This window comes from Diceros bicornis, chromosome 3 (assembly GCF_020826845.1).
Source record: "Diceros bicornis minor isolate mBicDic1 chromosome 3, mDicBic1.mat.cur, whole genome shotgun sequence".
In the NCBI taxonomy this organism is placed as follows: domain Eukaryota; kingdom Metazoa; phylum Chordata; class Mammalia; order Perissodactyla; family Rhinocerotidae; genus Diceros; species Diceros bicornis.
The window spans coordinates 34354543-34374855 of record NC_080742.1 but is presented as its reverse complement, the minus strand read 5'-3'; the positions used below and the strand labels follow the sequence as shown (position 1 = coordinate 34374855).

General features: G+C 38.9%; 1 long non-coding RNA gene across 1 annotated transcript in view; it reads left to right on the top strand.

Annotated features, from left to right (window-relative positions):
* Positions 1–18374, top strand: part of LOC131394568 (uncharacterized) — an 85516-nt gene extending 67142 nt beyond the window's left edge. The window contains exon 4 of the long non-coding RNA XR_009216195.1: positions 17517–18374. This is a non-coding gene — a long non-coding RNA (uncharacterized LOC131394568). The remainder of the gene's footprint in view (positions 1–17516) is intronic.
* The last annotated feature ends 1939 nt before the right edge of the window (positions 18375–20313 follow it).

The following is a 20313-nucleotide window of genomic DNA, read 5'->3' as shown; positions in this document are numbered from 1 at the left end:
TTCATTTATCTCTCTGTTCTTTACTCTGCACAGTTTCTTTTGACCTATCTCTCCAGTTAACTGATTGTTTTTTTAGCTGTGCCTAAGCTATTATACTCATCCATTGAGTTCTCAATTTTATTTATTAGAATTTTTTGCCCTAAAATTTGTGTTTTGTTCCTTTTCAAATATGCTATGTAATTTTTTTTATATTCCAGTTTTCTGTTGAAATTTTCAATCTCATCATTCTCTCATTGAACATAACTAACATAGTTATTTTAAAGTCTATTTAAAGTCTGTCTATTCAAATATGTGGACCAGCCTCAATGGGTCTTATTAACTGTCTATCGTTTCTGCTTACTCAGATTCATGTTTTACTGTCTCTCTGTGTTGTTATTTGTTGTGTTACCATTGCCTGGTTATTATCGATTGCTTTCCAGACACTTTATTTGAAAAATTGCTTGTAGAAATAATTTGAAGTCTGGGTAATATTATCTTCCTCTTAAAAAATTTCTTTTTTTTTTTTTTTGCTTTTGCCATGCACCTATGGGCACTGTAATCTCTAGTCTGGTATTACCTGAATCCAATTTCAGAATTTTATCAACCTTGATGACTTGACATTGGGCCATAGTCCATGTAGGGGAGAGCTTTCTTCTGGTTCATCCTTACTGCTATGGTTAAGCCATTCTGGGTTCCAGCCCAAGTGCAGGATTATACCAGATTCCTCACTCGTGGTGGGCACTGCTTTATTGTCTGTCCTCCAAGCCCCATTAGGCTGACAAAGGTGCTGCTTGGTGACTGAGCAGCCTCGTTAGGGAATCAACAGATACCCCCGGGACAGCAGTTCAAAATGCTCATGTCTCTGTTTTTCCATCTTCTCTTGAATTTTGGCCTAGTAATTCTTCAATATTTTCTTATCTACATGATGCCAACAAGTTGTTTTTTTTTGGCTGAGGGAGATTCGCCCCGAGCTAACATCTGTGCCAATCTTCTTCTATTTTGTATATGGAACGCCACCACAGTGTGGCTGACAAGTGGTGTAGGTGCACACCTGGGATCCGAACCTGCGAACCTGGGCCTCCAAAGCGGAGTGTGCCGAGTTTAACCACTGCGCCACGGGGCGGGCCCCAACAAGTTTTTTTTTTTTTTTTTTTTTTTTTAATTTGTTCATCTTTTCTAGATGTCATCTGAGTGAGTGTTGGTCTGAATTACCTGGTTTTCCGTTAGTGGAAGTAGAAGTCTCATTATCTTTTTTATTCTCATATAGACCTTATAGTTCATATCATCTAATACAGAGAATATATGATTTAGATAATATACAATTGTGTTTTTCTACACTTGTTTCGCACTGGTAACTTGTATTTCCCCAATGAAACTAAGCTTTTTGCAAGTAGGGGACACTTTATGTGTTTTTCCATATGTAATTTTTCCACATACATGCCTGTACCACCCCTCACTGTGTGCTCAAAATCCTAACTCAGAGCTGAAATCTTATTAAACGTAATTATATACTTGCTAGCTTGATGTTTTAAATTCCAAAGTTAATTAACATAGGAGGAAATTGGTTTTATTTTTATTTAAAATAACTTATTATGGTAGAGGTTAATTAGATTTAAGAAAGTAATGTTCTTTTGTTTTTTATTACGGCTATTTTTATTATTGCTGTTCTTAGATGTTTCGTACATTGTAACCACCTTCCTGTCTTGCTGTTTGTCCATACCACGCCTTTCTGGCATCTTTGCTTGAGCAGTCATTCCTATTGGTCAATTTGCCTGTCCTGCCTATGTTTCTTTTCAGCGGGTCTACTCCTGTGCCTCTGGCAGAGGTGGAAAGCTCAAGTCCTGGCCACTTCCTAACCATTGCTTATTGGACTTGGGGACACCTGAGAACACATGGAGCAAATTGGGCCAATCAGATACTCTTTCCAGAGAGTTAGAGTTTAGGTTCTAATTCATTTTGTTAAGCAGCAGAATTGAAAAGTGACACAAAGAGTACTGAAGCAGCATGTCTACAGTAGATGTAAAAAGTCAATCTACAGAGAAGGAGTAAGAAAAATGGGGCAGATATCATGAGATAAGCAAAGATGAAAGGCCATGCCACACCTAAGATGGGGCCTCCTGTTCACTTTCTGAGCTTGTTTTTGTTAACTGTGATACCTAACTGCACAAGGCATCGTGAGGGATTTTTTAATCTTTCCGTTAAATCTCCTTCCCCACTGTTTTTGGGCAAATGCTAGCATGGGTGGGTTCTGTTCCTTGTAATTTAAATAATTTGTCACCCAAGGCAAGATCATTTCATGAAGTTATTTTTTGGTCATTTGGTTTATTTTTATCTCCATCTGCAGGGATAACTGGCAGTTTATTACATCTTGTTTTTCGGTCCCCAATTTCAATTTATTTGGGATTTAAGGTACTTGGAATTACTGTAGAAAACCATTTTATATATAAACATTTTATATATACAGACAGAATTACATAGAAAACCATTTTATAAGTTCCTACAACACAGTAGGTTAGAGTACTTAATGTATAAGTGGATACTTTGAACTAGGAGGAAAAATAAAACAAAATGCTTGAGTCGACAGCTCATTGGGTTTTAGAAAATCCTTCTCAGACAAATGCTATTATGTGATCTTTTTCGTAAGGTAAACTTTCAGATAGAGGCCCCAAATGAGGCAATAAAATGCCTTTGAGAAATCCTAAGGAAAAGAAGCGTCATAAATCTATCCAATCCTTGATACATGCTATGGTGTTTATGACTAACCACACAAGGAACTAAGCCACAGGGTCCATAATAGAATCATCTTCTTGAAAGAGCACTTTTCAGAATGTCTCACTATAGGATTTTAGAGATCTCTCCAAAGCCAAGTTTTCCTATGACTTGTGAAAATGTACTAAAAAAAATAGCACATTATTGAGAGATTTTATTTTATTTTAAATGGGTACAGAATAAGTCAGCTGTTCTTTTTTAAACATGCTCCTTGGAAATAAGATTCACACAGCAACTTTTAATGCTTGGAAAAATCTGAAAATTTTGTGCTTTTAAGTAGCGATTTCAGAAAATGATTCCTTTTTTCTTGTCTACTTGTAAAATCAGTAGTAATTAAGCATCAATGGGCAGGGGCAATTCAACTTCAGGGTTTTTGATAAGTAAAAATTTATAGGAACACTGTTCTTTCTTGAATTTGCAGAACCATGAGTTAGCAGATAAGGAGTTTACCATCTACTTGGGAAGACAAAGCATAAACACATGAAAAAATTAGTAACAAAGGCAGCATTTATTATTCATTCAGAATCACATGCTCCTATGGCAAATTCTAAACTGCATCCAATGGACTGAGAGCACATGGATTGTTATAATCATATGGAAGACCAAGAAGACCATGAAGAGTTGGGGGGAAAATGATCATTGTGACCCGGAGGCTTTTCAGAAGGAAGTGTCCTGTGATAAGGGGAATTAGGAATTAGGCTAGGTGTGCTTCTTTCCAAAGATACAACGAAAGTAAATACTTTAACCATTTTTTTAATAAAAAATAATAGCAAATAAAACAAAAATTATCAATGGATTTCAAAAAAGTATAAATTGGGAAAACCAATTCCCAGGATGGGAACAGACTGTGGAAGAAATTATTCTACAAAAGATTTGAACGTAAATCCTAGAAAGTAGAGTGCTGCTTATGATGAATGATGTGGGAGTAGTTGGAGATCCTATTGTCAGCTTAAGACAGAGCAAAAGCAAAGTGTGGTCTGGTGATGTGACACTTGTGATTTTATCAGATTTCTCTGGGCAGCTTGTTCTGTAGTCCAAATTCTTGTCTTCTCCTGCTCTTCTTGACTGCCGTGACCATTAGCATTTGAGGGACACTTGGATTTGTGGAGCATGCCCAATCTTCCAAGTGAGAAGGATGGTTTGGCAATTAGCTCTTCCACCACGCTTACAGTGAATTGAAGCCTCAGAAGCCTCAGAAGATGGGAGGGGGAGAAGGGAAATTAAGTTTCCTTTCCCAACTGTTTGGCTGGGCCACTAGTTCTTAACACCCACCACACACCATGATCCCTTGTAGAGCTTTTTTACATATAGAAGCCTGCTCCCTACTCCTCTGAAATTCTCATGAGTCTGATTAGGTAACTCTGGAAGGGGGAGAAGAGATGACCTGCAGCATTGTAACAAACACTTCGCAGGTGGTTCTCATGAGTGGCCAAAATGAAGACCTACGTGTTAAGTTCAGGGAAGTAGAGAAATACACATTCAGAACAGAATTACTTTTTCAACAGATGCCTGTATTTGTCCTTCTTTGAATTAGATCCTTCTCTTTTCTTACACTTTCTATTAAGGTTTAATTGTAAATCTGGTAGATTTTCACCACTTGTATTTTAGCACCTAACAATGTGCCTCAAACATAGTAGTTACCCAATAAGTGTTTTAAGCGTTTGTTGAATACATCCTTCAAATCTGACGTCAATATGGATCAAGATTATTGCTTTCAATTTAAAGTTAGTAAACCTGAAAGCTTGAAACTCACTTAAATTACTCAGAGAATTACCGGAAGAAGCTCTCAGGATCTTGTGCTGAGGTGCATATGGTATTTCAGAGATATCAGTTTACTTAACTAATACACGTCTGTCAACCAAAATAGTGGTGACAGCATCTGTCTTCTCACCCTTGCAGGCTACTTAAGTGAAGTGGAAAGCCACCCCAAAACAAACTTTAATCCATAATCTGTCTTAGGCCAGCTGTGAAGAAGATACATCAAGCATTTGCTGATTGTCTTCTTCTACCATTCTCTTTTTAAACATCACATCACAATATGCTAAGGCAGTTTGGTAGTTTTGAAACAAATAAATAAAATCCAAGCAGCTCTAACGGAATAAAAATAAGCGTGGACATGGTCCCATTTCCCCTCTATTTCCATATTTTCTAAATCAACTTTGATTCTCTTTTCAGCATTTCAACCTTATGCCCTGGAAAATAACTAGATCATCACTCCCTTAGCCTCTGTGAAAATCTAATCAGAAAACTCAATAATAAATTAAATATGGATTTAATTAGCCTTGCAAATCAGCACCTGATATGGGGAAAATCCATGTCATGTTAATCTATCTGTAAAATGAAAATGATTTAAAAAGTCTTTAAAAAGGTGATTCATATTCTCTGCTTTAAAGAGAACGTGAACTTGGCTCAGAGTGCTGGGTCATCTTCGGTGTTAATTTCTTCTACAATTTTTGGTTTAATTGTTCATTGTTATGCTAAATTGAATTTGGGTTTACAAATTTGTGAGGCATTTGCTACTAAGGGTAGCTTTTAAAAATTTGTACAAAATCAGTCATCAAGGGGGAACCTGTGCAATTTGAGAACAATCCAAAATTTAGCGTACGGCATGGTGTTCTATCACTGTTTTTGAGATGAGGACATGTGCTTTGAAATGAACCAAGTTGTATATTTCGGCTGTTCACCATCATCCTGATTTGTGTGTGTTTGTTTGTTTATAAAAGTAGGTACCCTCTACTAAGCAGAAGTAGGTAACGGCTATAGGTCTCTTCTCCCACAATTTTTCCACTAGATGGCACGTTACAATGAAAGCAAGATCTAGACCAAATTCTGTCACAGTACAAGCATTTACTATCAGCGAGGCTAATAACAAGCTCCAGAGCAAACATCAACCTTTTCTGTGAGTTCTGTGAATTTCTGTTCTATGTCCCTTTAAGAACTTCATTAAGCACCTTGGCTGAGAGGTTCACTCCAACATAAAATGGCGATGTTTGTTTTAAGAAGGCTCAAGTGAACTTCTGATTGGCTCAGGCAACAGAACCCTTCATTAAGGGATGGTCATAGGACTAAATGGAGTTCTAGGCCTAAAGAGTTACTCCTGAGGTAGAAGGTTGGTGGACGCCTCAGTTTTTTATGCTAACTTTGTGAAATGGTGCAAATATCAGTACAGTATTTTAAACCAACCCATAAACGTAGTCCATTTCACCGATGAAATACTAACTCTCACATTTATGCTGATTTACAAACTTGGTAATGAGGACCCAGATAACGGTATTTGAAGCACTGATGGTAATTGGGTTAGGACTTCTGATGAAGGTATTTCAAAGGCTTGTTAATCACCTCTGGTGTGTATGTTTGTGGGCAGAACACCTCAAAGGTTAACTAACTGTCCACAGTTACATAATTTACTCATTCACAAATATATCATGCTGTCTAACTGAAGTAGTTTAAAGCAGATGACATCCAGTATATCAACATGGCAGAAGGGTTTTAGCAGGCAGGATTTAGAGTTGCCTTTAGATAAATATGTAGTTTTGGCATTTACCAAATGCCAGTGTGTTCCCTCCTCTCTTGGAACTGCCTGCAGAACACTCCTAATGCTGCACTCATGCCCAACGCAGTTTGCCTGTTCTTTTTACCCAACAGAGGCTAAAGATGATCCTGCTACCGTTGGTCACTTTCTTAACTTGCCATGTGCTATGCTCTGAATGTATGTCACCTCAAAATTCATAGCTTGAAATCCTAACCCCCAAGGTGACAGTAGTAGGAGATAGGGCCTTAGGGAGATGATTAGGTCATGAGGGCAGAGCCCTCTGAATGGAATTAATGCGATCCCAGAGAGCTTGCTTACCACTTCCGCCATGTGAGGTTACAGTGAGAAAACAGCTGTCAGTGAGGAAGCAGTGCCTCACCAGACGCTGAATCTGCCAGCGCCATGATCTTGGACTTCCTTACGTCCAGAACTGTGAGAACTACATTTCTGTTGTTTATAAGCTACCCAGTCTGTGGTGTTTTGTTATACTAGCCCAAACGGACTAAGACACCATAGGATATTGAAAAAGGAACTTCACCTGCTTTCTGCCACCCAAAGTATCATGGATTTTGTGTACCAAGATCAGCAATAAAACCTGAAAGGGAAGACTTCCTTCTACAACCAGGAGTCCTGTCAGAAACCTAGTCTGGAATAGGATATAAATTCCTTATCCTTCACCTGTCAAAGTCTTTGGAGGCCTTGGACTAAAGTAGATCAATTCACGACTAGTCACTGGCAGTTATCCAGGCTTTTGGACATAGAAATATGCTTCCTGGAATCAATCCCATGCTTACTCCAATCTCTTGCCAAATGACTCAAAACTACCATATTGCTGCTTTGTTCTGTTTGTTTTCAAACTGTTTTTTAAAAATGTAACACCTTCTACTATTTCTAAAATATTTACCAAAAACAGTATGAGCAAAGATGTGAAAGGCAAGGGGGTAGAGAAGGAGACTGATAACTGGGAAGGCACCCAGTCCCATTGCTCGCTTCTCTGCTACTTTTCCTGGGATTCCTAACTCCTCCTGGTCTCCGTTGTGTCATCTGTAACTAGTTCCTGACTGAGCATATTTCCCAGTGTCATTTCTGTGCACAAACAATACAGCGTGGATCAGAACTTATAAAGTCATATCTAATTTGAAGGCTCTCTTTTATGGGAACAAGGCAATTACCGATTTCAGAAAGTACTCTGTGAAAATAAAACATGGAACAAGCCCATAATAATTTAGCTAATTTGTTTAAACTCCCAAATAGGATTGCAATATAAGCTTGTGTCATGAATACCTCAAAATATTATCTAAAAACAATTTGTTCTTGTAACCTGAGCAGTTTCTCTTTGATATGTCAGAAAGTAATATACTTTTTTGGAAAAAATTGCTTACTATATCCCTACATTTATATTGCTTCATTATTTTCTTCCAACTTTTATTACAAATGCAATGAAACACCATGGTATGTGGATATAGTTGGCTATTTCTACTTTCAATATAGCAACATTTAAAACTATTATTATTTACCTACTTATTTTATGGTTATAAAGGAATACATATTATAAGAACAGAATTTAGGAAATACAGACCAGCATAAAGAAGAATGTAAAAGTTATGACCTAATGGTTAACCTTTAAGCGTATTTCCTGATAAAAAAACGTTTTTCTATGCATATCTACCTATTTATTTATTTATTAAATTAGACTTATAGTCTAATTATTATTTATTAAATTTATTTATTGAGTTAAAATTATAGTCTCTGTATTATGTAAAAATGTAATATACACATGTATTTAGGAGTACACACATGTACATATTTTATAAGCTTACTAGATTAATATGTCAAGTATTATTATTTGATATGTTCCTTTGCATACTCTATATTTATCCAGTGACATTTCACTATAGAAGGATTATCAGCAAAAGAACCAGATACAAAAATGCTTTTTAATCCTTGAACACAGAGAGATTGGAAAAGTCATGTCATTGGTTAGAAGCTTTTTCTCCTTCTTGTACCCCATTTCCAGACTGGATGAAGAGTCCAAGGGCTGAGGAAGAGAAGGGTGTTCAGATTTCAGTCTGTCCTCTTCTCATTGCCTCCCCCTACTCCCACCACCTCACTGTGGTAGAAGAGGCAGAGCTGAGGGCATGGTGGATGGCAATACAGCCCCCAAGATAAACTGGGGATCCCCAAGCCAAGTGTGCTGACATGCCTTTTGGTGGTTCTGACTCCTTGTTGTTTCTTGTGCCCCAGCAGCAGGAGGATCGCAGTGTAGTAAGGGTTGCAAGGAGTGTGAGGACAGATTGATGTCCTGCAGTCCTTCAGTGCCCCCAGTGGGAGGCAGAAGAGCCCCAGCCTTCCACACACCCGAAAAATGGGCCATGGATGTAACCCAGGGCAGAGAGAACTTGCTGCCATCAGGGTGCTTTAGCACCCCGAGGAAGTGACTGAAGAGAGGAGGCCGGGTGGACCACTCAGCTGGCCTCACTGTGGCAGATGGTCACTGGGACACTGGAGGAGGAGGCCAGCACAAAACGGGCAGAAGCTGTGCAGAAGCATTCAATAAACCTCGAGCCAAGCATCAACACCAGTGGATGAGTGTGGGGCAATCCAGAAGCACTGAATTTTAAAACTACATTGCCTGAGAAGACATAGCAACCAACAGAGCTCACCTAGATGCAACTACGTTAAATGATCTGCATTAAGCAGAAGAGAGATTTGAGCAAAAATAACATCAGACAGAAATATTTAAAGAAATATACATATACAAATATAAATATAATTATATATATAATTGCAATATATATATAAGGTATGACTATGAAATTATATATATAAAGTTTAAGATATGTATCATAAATTATAAGATATATATCATAAATTTAAGATATATATAAGATACCACAAATTATAATTATAAGATAATCATACTTATAAGATAATCATAATTATAAGTTATATATATCATAAATTATATGTAATTTCATAGTCAGTTTACAAGCCCTAGTATGATGTAGATATGGATATAGATATGATATATATAATTTATGATATATCAATATAGATATAACTTACCAGATATAACTTACCAGGGCTTGTGGATTATATGACTATGAAATTTGAACTCGTGACTTTAAAAAAATTTTCCACAGAATTTTACTGATCTAGTTGGCTTTTATTTAACAATTCATGAATCGGGCATCCAGTCTAGAAAATAGAAAGGAGCTTTAAAGAGCTGTACAGGGTGCAGGATTTTGCAGGAACAAGGAAGTCATACTGGGCACTTGCTGATTGGTTAAAGCAGGGTTACTTTCCTTATACGGAGCAAAGGGAAGTCTTGGAGCCAGTTAGGTAGCTTGTGCTGAGCAGGCAGGTGCAGATTGGTTGACTTAGGCCTTCCTCTTCTAGGAGAGCTGAGCATAGAAGCTTAAGTTTTGGTTTGCCGATGTTGGGCTTAATATGAGCAACTCCATCTTGGGCCTAATTCGGTTACTTTGATATGACATACATTTCCAAAGTAAAGCAAACCTTGTTCTGAGAAGGGAGAGGATAAAATTCCTTGTCAACCCTCTTTCTTATAGAGACTCTTGGTAGAGAAAGAAACTCTACCAAATGTATTCCTCTGAGACTAGCTAACAAAAAAATCTCTTAAGAGAAAGCTTCTTTGTGTTATTAAGAGTAAGTCTATCTGTTAAAGGCTTTTTGGTTCCGGAAAACACTTTAATGACTATGTAAAGTTAGGCTTATCGGGAATGGAAGCGAAGCCTCAGATCAATCTGTAAAGGAAAGTAATAGAAAACTTCAATTTTCCTCTGACAGGCACCTTAGAAAGGAAATTAGAGGTGCTGTACCCAGAAGAAGAGAGTTAAGAGTGAGGAGAGGGGTCTAGAGGGTGCAAATGAGCCCAGCCCTCCACTCCTACATCCTGGCCCCAAATGTCAGCAGACAGGAGCAATTGGCTGTGAAAAATTTCTAGGTTAAGAGTGGCCAAGGGAATTTACAAATGGTGGTAGTGACATTATTTATTTGACTGCTCATCAGATGCCCTGTTCTGACTTAATCAAAAGGCAAGTTGGCCAGTTAATCCAAGTTAGGCCAGTTGGAATTGTGATTTGAGTAGAGTAACTTAAAATGGCTGAGGTTTATTCATTCTGGCACTAGCACCCAATCTAGATGCTCCCTGTGGTTTCCATTTCTTAGCCCTGTGGAGCCTGCCCATTTCTAAGCCTACTTCTCTAGCTTTCTCAGCAGTTTTGTAAACTCCTGACATTTCCAATATGTTCCATTGGGAATAAGTGATGAAAAGTATGGACACATTTGAGATTGAATCCCAATTCTAAAACTTTCTACTTTGTGTTTCTATCTATTAAATGGCAATTAATTATAATGCCTCTTCATAGGATTGTTTTGAGAATTAAATGGAGACGATACATGAAAAGCCTCAGAACAGTATCTGTCACACATCAAGTTTTCAATACATTTGAGCTAATAATATGAAGTTAACTGCAGTTGGTTTCTGTGGTTTACAGATGCTTAACTAGATCACAATGATACAATGGTAATGCCTAATTTTTAAGTAAAAGTTGTTTTCCTACATCGTGAGGTGCCACAACACCTCTCAGCTCTCTCTCAGGCCTTCAGAAAAATTCTGCCATCCCTGAAAGTCTCATTAATAGTGTTTGGAGACTGAAGTAGATGTATCATATCCAAGCGTGAAGCTGTGCAGAGAGAAGGCCACAACTACAAGAAACAAAATGAGTGAAGATCAACAGTTCAGGGAGAAGGGTGGCAGGTGAACATAAGCAACATTCCCCCTCCCTCATCCCCACCACAAACTGGAATCCTCAGGGATCTTGAGGAGGGCAGAGGACTTCTTCCCACACAGAAAATTGGAAGACTTGGGGAAAATGATACTTACATGAAGTTTTATATCTTCCTTTTCTCTCCATGGCCTTCAATAGTCTTCACAAACATAATTTTGATGGCATCTTAAAATCCCATTGTATGGATGTTCCATAATTTGTTTAACCATTGTTTCATTGTTGGACTCTAGCTTATGCAATATTTTTTGGCTAGCATCAAGAATGCTACAGTTAATATCTTTAACATAAATCAATCTCAATTTTTTGTCATCATATTTGTGACAGAAACTGTAAGATGCCTACCAATATCCATTCACTTTTTCCTGCTTAGTAACAGAAACCTGATTGTTTTTTAGGGGGAGTTGGCAATATTTGCGTCCTTCCCTCACAGTTAGGTGTGGTCCTTGACTAAATTTTAGCTAATTACAGGTAAGGGTTGGGTGGTCTAATGTGTTTTCCAACACCACCAAGGAATTCTCCAGTTCCCAGTGGACACTGACTGGATGTCCTACAAATTTAATTCAGTTCTTACCTCTGTCTACCTGGAAAGAGCATCAGACCCCACAGGTTAAGGGCTCAGTCCCACAAGATTGTCCCCACTTCAGACACCAATCACAAGTCCCACATTGTTACTTATGCTTTTGACTGACTGGCTATAAATTGGAGGTTCCTATGACCCCTTTCTTGGGTTTGATTAATTTGCTAGAGTGGTTCACAGAACTTAGAGAAACATTTACTGACATTTACTAGTTTATTATAAGGATACAGATGAACAGCCAGATGAAGTGGTATATAGGGCAAGATCTAGAAGAGTTCTGAGTGCAGGAGTTTCTGTCGCTATAAAATTGGGGTTCACCACCTTCCCAGTATGTGGATGTGTTCACCAACCTGGAAGCTTACCAAATCTCATTGTTCAAGAGTTTTTATAGAGCTTAACTGCAGTCCCTCCTCCCTCCACCCAGAGGTTGGTGAGTGGGGCTGAAAGTACCAACTTGCTAATCACTTGGTCTTTCTGGTGACCAGACCCATCCCAAGGTTATCCAGGGGCCCTACCTAAGTCACCTCATTAACATAAACTGAGATGTGCTCAAAAGATGCTCCTTATGAGTAACAAAAGACACCCCTGTCACTCAGGAAATGCCAAGGGCTTTAGGAGCTCTATGCCAGGAACCCAGGGCGAAGACCTAATATGTTTATTATATACATATATATAATATATGCACAAAGATCAAATATATTCTGTCTATATAAAAATACATAAACATATAAAATATATAAACTAATATATATGAATATATATTTTATATATATTTATTATATATAATGAATATACGTGGTCTTTGGGTTCCTGGGACAAATATATATATTATATATTTATAAATAAAACTATATATACATATACAGTATATTTGATCTTTGCCCCTGCTTCTTGGCACAGAGCTTCTATTTTAACAACTATTGCATCCTTATTCTCCTTTGACCTCCTGATTTGGTATACTATATTAATTGATCCTCTAGTATTAAACCACCTTATATTCCTGGATAAAATTCTATTTAGTCCTGGAGGGCAATTTTTCAAACTATTGTTGAATTCAGTTTGCCTAGCTTTTAATTAAGAATTTTGCATCTCTGGGTAAATCCAACATCAGGTGAGACCTTCCTCATTCTTGAAATCTAGGTGAGATAACCTTGAATTCCCTAATTTCACAGCCTGGCGTAGTCCAAATCTCTCTCCAAAATTTCTGCTAATTCCTAGGGTTCTTCTTGATTCTTGGTCTCTGACTTCCTTGATTATTCCTCTGTCTTTATCACTGTGACTCCAGTGAGAAGCTCATCTCCCCTTTCAGTTTGTACAACAGAATTCTCTCACCCCAAGCATTGCTGAGTGTGGGGGATGTTACTGAAGATCTGTGTTTGGGGGATAGTGGTGGTGGTGTGGGAATCCTTGGCAGGGGTGACATCTCACAGAACACAGCTTCTTCCATCTCACCCACACCCCAGGCTCCTTCCTGTCACCATCACTACCTCTCTTCTGCGCAGCAGCGAGGGCTCCATATTACTCTCTCTCTATTATAAAGAGCAGCTTATCTCTCCTCTGAAGATTTGTAGGCAAGTAGCACCCTCATTTTCAGAGGTAGGGTTGGGAATTTGCCTTCTACCTTGAGCCCTAATCAAAAAGTTTTGCTAGACTAAAACAGATGCCTTCCTAAGGTAAATTCTGGATCCAGTTATAGTCTGTATAAGTGCATCCCATTTTGTACATGTGATCCAAATGAGCCTAGACCTCACAGACAATGAGAACAAATGCAGCCTACATTAGGAATTAGACTCGAAGCTTACCAGCTTGACAACCTCCAACAGCATGGCCTGAGACACATTTCAAAGTTCTTCTATTCTGTTATGGCATCTTGGGAGATTTCTAGGAATCAAACTGAATCTGTCTGGGCAGCTGCTCCTGCTTTCTCTCCTGTTCTGCTCTGGACTAGTGACGCACTCAGAGAGGAGGAAAGTGGGGAAGCCAGCAGATACATCCTCACTGAGTACCTCCACATACCTCAGCCTGACTCTTGTTGCACTCTGCTCAGCTTTGTGCTTGCCTTCCTGGGGTCTCATGCCCCACAGCCCCTATGGCCTTTGGATGGGCACTGTGATTGACAGCACTACCAGGACCACATGGCACTCCCCCCTTGTCTCCCTCCTAGGCACAGGTAAAAGTGCTTACACATGTGAAGAAGACTGGCATGCCAAGAGAACTGCTTGCTAAGCAGTCATCTGTGTCTCGTTGTTGAGAAGCCGTGTTGAAAGCATTGACCAACATTATTACACTGCATTCCATTGCTTCCCATCTTTCTTGGCTTTGCTTCCGCTTATTTCCTGACCTGAACTTGCACCTCAGGCTCTGCCCTTGAGAGAAGTTAGGCCAAGACACTCAATCAAGCCCTCTGCTTTGGCCCCTTATTTCTCTATTTTATGAAGATAAGTTTTCTCTGGGAGGACTCCTCAGCTTTCCCCCTCCCACATGTGTGCAAACAGTCCTAAGTCAGGGAACCCCATTTTGGACAGTCTTGTCAAAATTTGGACAAGACAAGAGTTCATTCCTAGGAAGGTGATGATTCATAATTGCTATTAAGAGCTCTTTAAAAATTGTATACAAGATGAGTCAATAACACAAATGAGAAGAAGGTAAAAGGAAACCATTATGTAAAACACTTAAGAGGAAAGGGAAAATTTACCTCAAACTGATTGGATCTAGCTGAAAGATGGTTTAGGCTTCTAACGCATTCTATTAATATAAAGCAGTGCCAATAGCACTGCAAGTTTTTTCATAAGATCGAATTTCATTAATTTTAATTAATTTCTTTTCAGCTGTCCTGGGAATTTTGAAGTTTTTATTGATTATTTCCCACCAATAATTTCTAAACACCATCACCGCTGAAAGCATCTTACATGTTTGGATTATGTTTGGAAAACACAAAAGCAGAGACTGTTGGTGCCCTGGGCTGCATCAACTCTGATTCCAGCTGCAGCTGCAGTAGACAGTTCCTGTGCACCAAGAATCATCCCCGCTCAGGGTCCCAGTTTGGGGGTTGCTCCTTTTCTCTTTTATGTCTCATTATTCCCTCTGGAGGCTCCCTCAGCCCACCAGTAGACATGGCCTGGGCATTGGGAGGGTTAATATTTCTAGGAGCAACCCTTGAACTGTGGATAAATGCCTAAGCATCCCATCCTTCAGAAGGATGGTTCCTCAGATGGTTAAAAAGCAGTAACCAGCTCAATTCCACGTCCACTACTAGGCTTTCTGCCTTCTCTGTCTCAGTCTTAGTCTCCTTGGCCCCTCATTGCTGCTTTCTGGTATCACCACCAAAAAAATATCTGTACCCATTTCCCTGCCTCAAACTCTGCTTGTGTGGGAACCCAAACCTAGCCATATGAGAACAAATTTAGATTAGCAATTTCCTGAATTTTTACACAGTTAAGGAGGTTTGAGCTTTTTTTTTTTTTTTTTTTTTTTTTTAACTAAAAATCAAGAATCTGTAAAAAAAGAAAAGCTACTATTGGGGACCTAGGTAGTAGTCTCTCCTGAGTTGGTGGTATGAGAAATTCTTAGAGTCTGCTGATTGAGTTTAACCAGAAAATGATAGTGAAGTCTTGAGGGTTAATATCAGTTGTTCAGTTGCAGGCAAGCCTTTCCTAAAGGTCCTCAAAGAGATTTCTCTTCCTCAGAGCAAAGAGCAGCATTGCCAGGGGTGGATCACTGTTGCGTGTTTGCAGCCTTGTAGGTTACAGCCAAGATAAGAAGAAAGTAATTTATATATATTTTTGTTGCGAAGTCCTTGAATATAGACAAAAGAGACTATAATATAGATAATAGGGTGAATATATTTAAGCCTGAATATAGAAGAAAGGGTGAGTGGTGAACAGTGAAGTATGAATTCTGTAAAGAAACTGATACATGCAGTTTAAGCATTAACAATGACCTTATAACAAGAGATTTATAAAGCAGATCTGAAGATTTCTTTGGTCTGCTGGGCTAGTCAACCATGCTTGGAACATTGTTCTTGGTTCTGGGTGCTTCTGGGATATATAAAGCCTCTAGGATAGCAGCCATCCACGTAATGAGGGGACTTGGAATCAGGCTATATGAAAATATCAAATAGGATTGGATTCAGCTGCATGTAAGCGGAACACTGCTCCCCCATCCTTAGTGTGTGGCTTTTGTTTCCTTGGCCATAAGATGGCTGCTCCATCTCTAAGCATTGTGACTGCATTTCAGGCAGTAAGAGGTGTGGGAGTGGTGAAGGGCAAAAGGTGTGTGCCAGCTCAATCTGTTCCTTTTTAAACAGGAAAAAAAAAAAAACTTTTCTCTTAGGCCCACCCAATAGATATTTGCTTAAATCTCATTGGCCAGAACTGATGACCCTAGGAAAGACTGGCCTGCACAACTGAAATCAAACCTCAAGGCTTTATTAGTTCTGGTTCAATCTGCAAGGAGGTGTGAGGAGGAAAGCAATTTTAACTGAGCTCATTGTTGCCCTGTACAGAATCAGAATTCTGGTAATAAGGAAAAGGGAGAGAGTGCGTACTGGGTCGGCAACTCACCGTAAGTGCCACAATGAGAAACCAGTGCAAAGCTGAGAAGTTTAACCTAAAAAAGAGAAGAACAAGAGAAGATGATGTTAGAAATGTCAAGAGCAGGGCTGGCCCCATGGCTTAGTGGTTAAGTGATCATGCTCCGCTGTTGGTGGCCTGGGTTCGGATCCAGGGCGCACACCGGCGCACCGCTTCTCCGGCCATGCTGAGGCCACATCCCACATACAGCAACTAGAAGGATGTGCAACTATGACATACAATTGTCTACTGGGGCTTTGGGGAGAAAAAAGAGGAGGATTGGCAATAGATGTTAGCTCAGAGCCGGTCTTCCTCAGCAAAAAGAGAGGAGGATTAGCATGGATGTTAGCTCAGGGCTGATCTTCCTCACAAAAAAAAAAAAAAGAAAGAAAGAAATGTCATGAGCTATACAGGCTTATGTGTAGCTTTCTTTCACCAGCTCCCTTTGCCTGTCTTGCTTCTGTCCTTCCCTTTATCCCCCAACTTCTACCCCAAATTCTAGAAAGGAAAAACTCTTGATCATCCAACAGTAGGCTTGGCTATAATTTCTTGAGCATCTATTATAAGACACAGATATAACTGTTCCTGTTTTGTAGATTACAAAATCAAGATTTATGGAAGATAAGTCTCTTGGTGACTCAAGAGTTAAATAGCGAGTCTGGCATTTGAACTAACATCTGAACTATTTCAAACACTCTAGAAGTGCTCATATTAAGCACCTCATGCCCAAAGCTCTGTGCTGGGCATTTTAGACTGCTTGAAAGCTGTGACTTTATCATTGTGAGTGTCCTGTGCCAAAAGGACATTTGGTGCTTCTTAACCTGTGGTCTTCATATTAATTTCATTATTAAAAAAAAAAAAATGGAAATTTTATATTTACCTGAGATAAAACTACAGAGGTCAATAAAGTAACACATTTTTTTCTTTTTTGGTATGAATTTCATCAGCTTTATCTGTTAACACTGGTGCTGACCAGAAATCGCTTGCAATTGTATGTTGTCTAATTTAAAACGGAGAATGAAAGTATTATCTAATCAATGTAATTTATTTAGTTGAAAAAATAATCTTTTAAAACTTGAAACTCCTGGGGAAAATAATGAAGACAGTGTGAGCAGTAAAATTTTGAGAGCATCGTAACAATGAAACGTGAAATTATGTTGATATCTGAGTAGGTTTATCGTCAGTATAACATGAGGCAATGTGAGTCATTCCGGGGTTGAAGGTCATCTACTTCATCTCCTTTTTTCCTTTTCTATACCTCTTTTTTGTTTCAGGTTCTCTGCCCCTTGACAGCATCCTTCACCGGCCTTCTGGAGCTGTGCCCAGTCCACCTACATCATAACAGAGATTTGATCGGCGGCAGCAGCAGAATCCAACCAGTGGCCAGCTTGCTTTCACTCATTCCCTGCAGATAGAGAGCATCTGCTGGATGGTTCTCTGAAATAATTTAGCATATTTTTAAAAAGAAGTCAACAATGTAGAAGCCAGGCATGCTGACTGTGGGAAGAGGAAGCACAACAGGTAGTAATGAAACAGAATTTTTCTTCTATCCAGCTTAACACAGATGGTTGTCATTCAACTGCCATCTGAGCTGAGACTGTTTTATTCTCACAATGAAAATCCGAGTAGGAAGTGATCGCATGTATATACTGACAAGGGATGGCCTTCTCAAGGGGTAGCTTAATGTTGTATAAAGACCATGGTTTGATTTTCCCTTCCTTTTCAGAACTCATGTTTCAGTTTTCACACTATGCTATTACCCTTCGGATAGACAGTAATTTGGGAAAAGGGCTTGGTATTTCCCGGTAGTTGAGTGGTGTAAGAGCTGACTGGGAATCAAACAAGTTGGCAGAGATGGAGTTGATGTGGGAAGGGTGTTAAAGGCCTAAGAATTTGACATTTTTTGTGTTGTTTCTTTTGGTTGTAGAACCTAAATACAAAATAAAGAGATTGAAATTCTAGGATTTTGAAGTCAAAAGGGTCTCTAGAGATCTCTAAGTCCTCTGATTTTATAGCTGAATCACAGAGATCCAGAGAGAAAAAGTGAGGGGCCCAAGACCACAGAGCTATTCAGTGGCTGGGCCAGCTTGTCCCCAGTGCAGATCATAGGTCCCAGGTTACATACATAGGGAATGGGGAGAACGAACCTCCTAGCATCTATAATTCTAGTTCTATAATTTGGTTCTTCTTCATAATTTAATTTCTTTTGTGAGATTTTCTATATTTTTATTTGTTTCAAGAGAATTTGTAATTTCTTATTGAATCATTTTTATAATTGTTGCTTTAAAGGTCTTGTCAGGTAGCTCCGATATCAGATTCATTTCAATGCTGGTGTCATTTGATTGTCTTCTTACGTTTAGGTTGTGATTTTCCCGATGCTTGGTATGAAAGAGGATTTTTTATCATATCCTGGACATTTTAGCTATTACATTTGAAACTCTGGACCCTATTTAAAATTTTTATTTTATCAGGCAGTCACCCTGTTTAGATTTATCATGCAGATGCTGGCCTACTATATGGACTGTGGTCCAATGACAATCTGGTTTTCAGAGGCTTTGCAGTGCCTTTTTGGTTTTCTTGGTTTATTTCATGCCACTGGTGTTATCACTGGTCCCCGCTGGTTTGCTTGAGTGGGTGGAAGGAACTTCCCCATTCTAGGCTACCCTAAGTGGGGAAAGGGAGTCTCCAGCCTATAGGGATGAAAAGTACTTCCCAGACAGGCCAAAATCTTGTTGTCCTGGGATCCCCCTTGTTGGTACCTCCAGCTGTGTGGTGTCTCTGGGCAAGGATGGGGAATCTCAGGCCCAGTAGAGAAGAAGAGCACTTCCCTGACTGTGGTCACTTGTGGTGTGATTCTCCTTGCAGTTGTCTCTTCCACTTTTTTTTTTTTTAGTTTCAAATTAGGCAAATTTCTATTCTATCTCTTGTACCCTTCACATTTTATTACTAAAGTCTTTCACTGGATTTGAGTGTTCACATGAGAAGTATAAAAATTAGTAATGTGTTAATGAACTGTTCCACTTAACTTAGGCACCAGAAAGAATCTGAGAGTTTATTTTTTATGTTGTAACAAGATTTTGAAACAGAGAGAAGATTCCCCTTTAGACATTATCAAAGAAAAGATCCAATACAAATTCTTGTAAGGGAGGTATTATAAAATTAGCTGTAGTTTGGTGAGCATTTATCATTAATTTAGAAGTGATGAATTCTTCCAGCAAGTCGGGTTTACTAACATGCAAATCAAAGATGTTTATATTTCAAAGTATCGGTGGGCAAATTCTTTTCCAAACATTATAAAAGCTATTCATTAATATTAGATGAAGACTTAAGATTCCTACCTGATTATAAGTGTTGAGTCTGGCTGAATAAGCTTGCTCAGGTTTTGCATACATCCATCTATCCTACTAAGTATCTGAGCACTGATTATGTATTAGGCACTGATTAGATGCTTTGGGGGAATTCAGAGATGAATGAGATTACAGTCCCTTTACCTTTCAAAGCCAACCTTTCTAGCTGTATCTCCTACCACTTCTGACAATGTCTAAACCCAAGCCACACCAAGCTCACTGCACATTGGTTCTCAATGTATCCATCTTTTCACAGCTATAGGTTTTGGCTCAGGCTGTTCTCTCCTTGTAGAATTCCTTTCCATGTCTTTTTTGTCTAACAAAATCCTTTGCCCAACTTAAATGTCATGGCCCTTGGAAAGATTCCTCAACTTTCTTAGGCAGATATAATCACTACCATGGAATTTTTCATATCTCTATATTAGCGGGTATAACATTTTATTACAGTCTAATTTATCAGCCTCTCCCTGCTAATTAAGGAGTATTTTAAATTGGGGGACTGTCTTATTCCTTTGTCTGTCTCGGTGGTTGGTACAGGGTGACAAATGGCAGGCTCTCACCATATTTCACTCATTCATTCATTCATGAAGCAAATAATTTTCAGGGTCACAAAGTTTGGTCACATAGGTTGAAGACAACACAACTCTAGGGGGTGCCATTCACATAAACTATAATGTGCTTCAGTGCTGTTGTACAACCACATGGTGAGTGCTGTTTAGTGAGC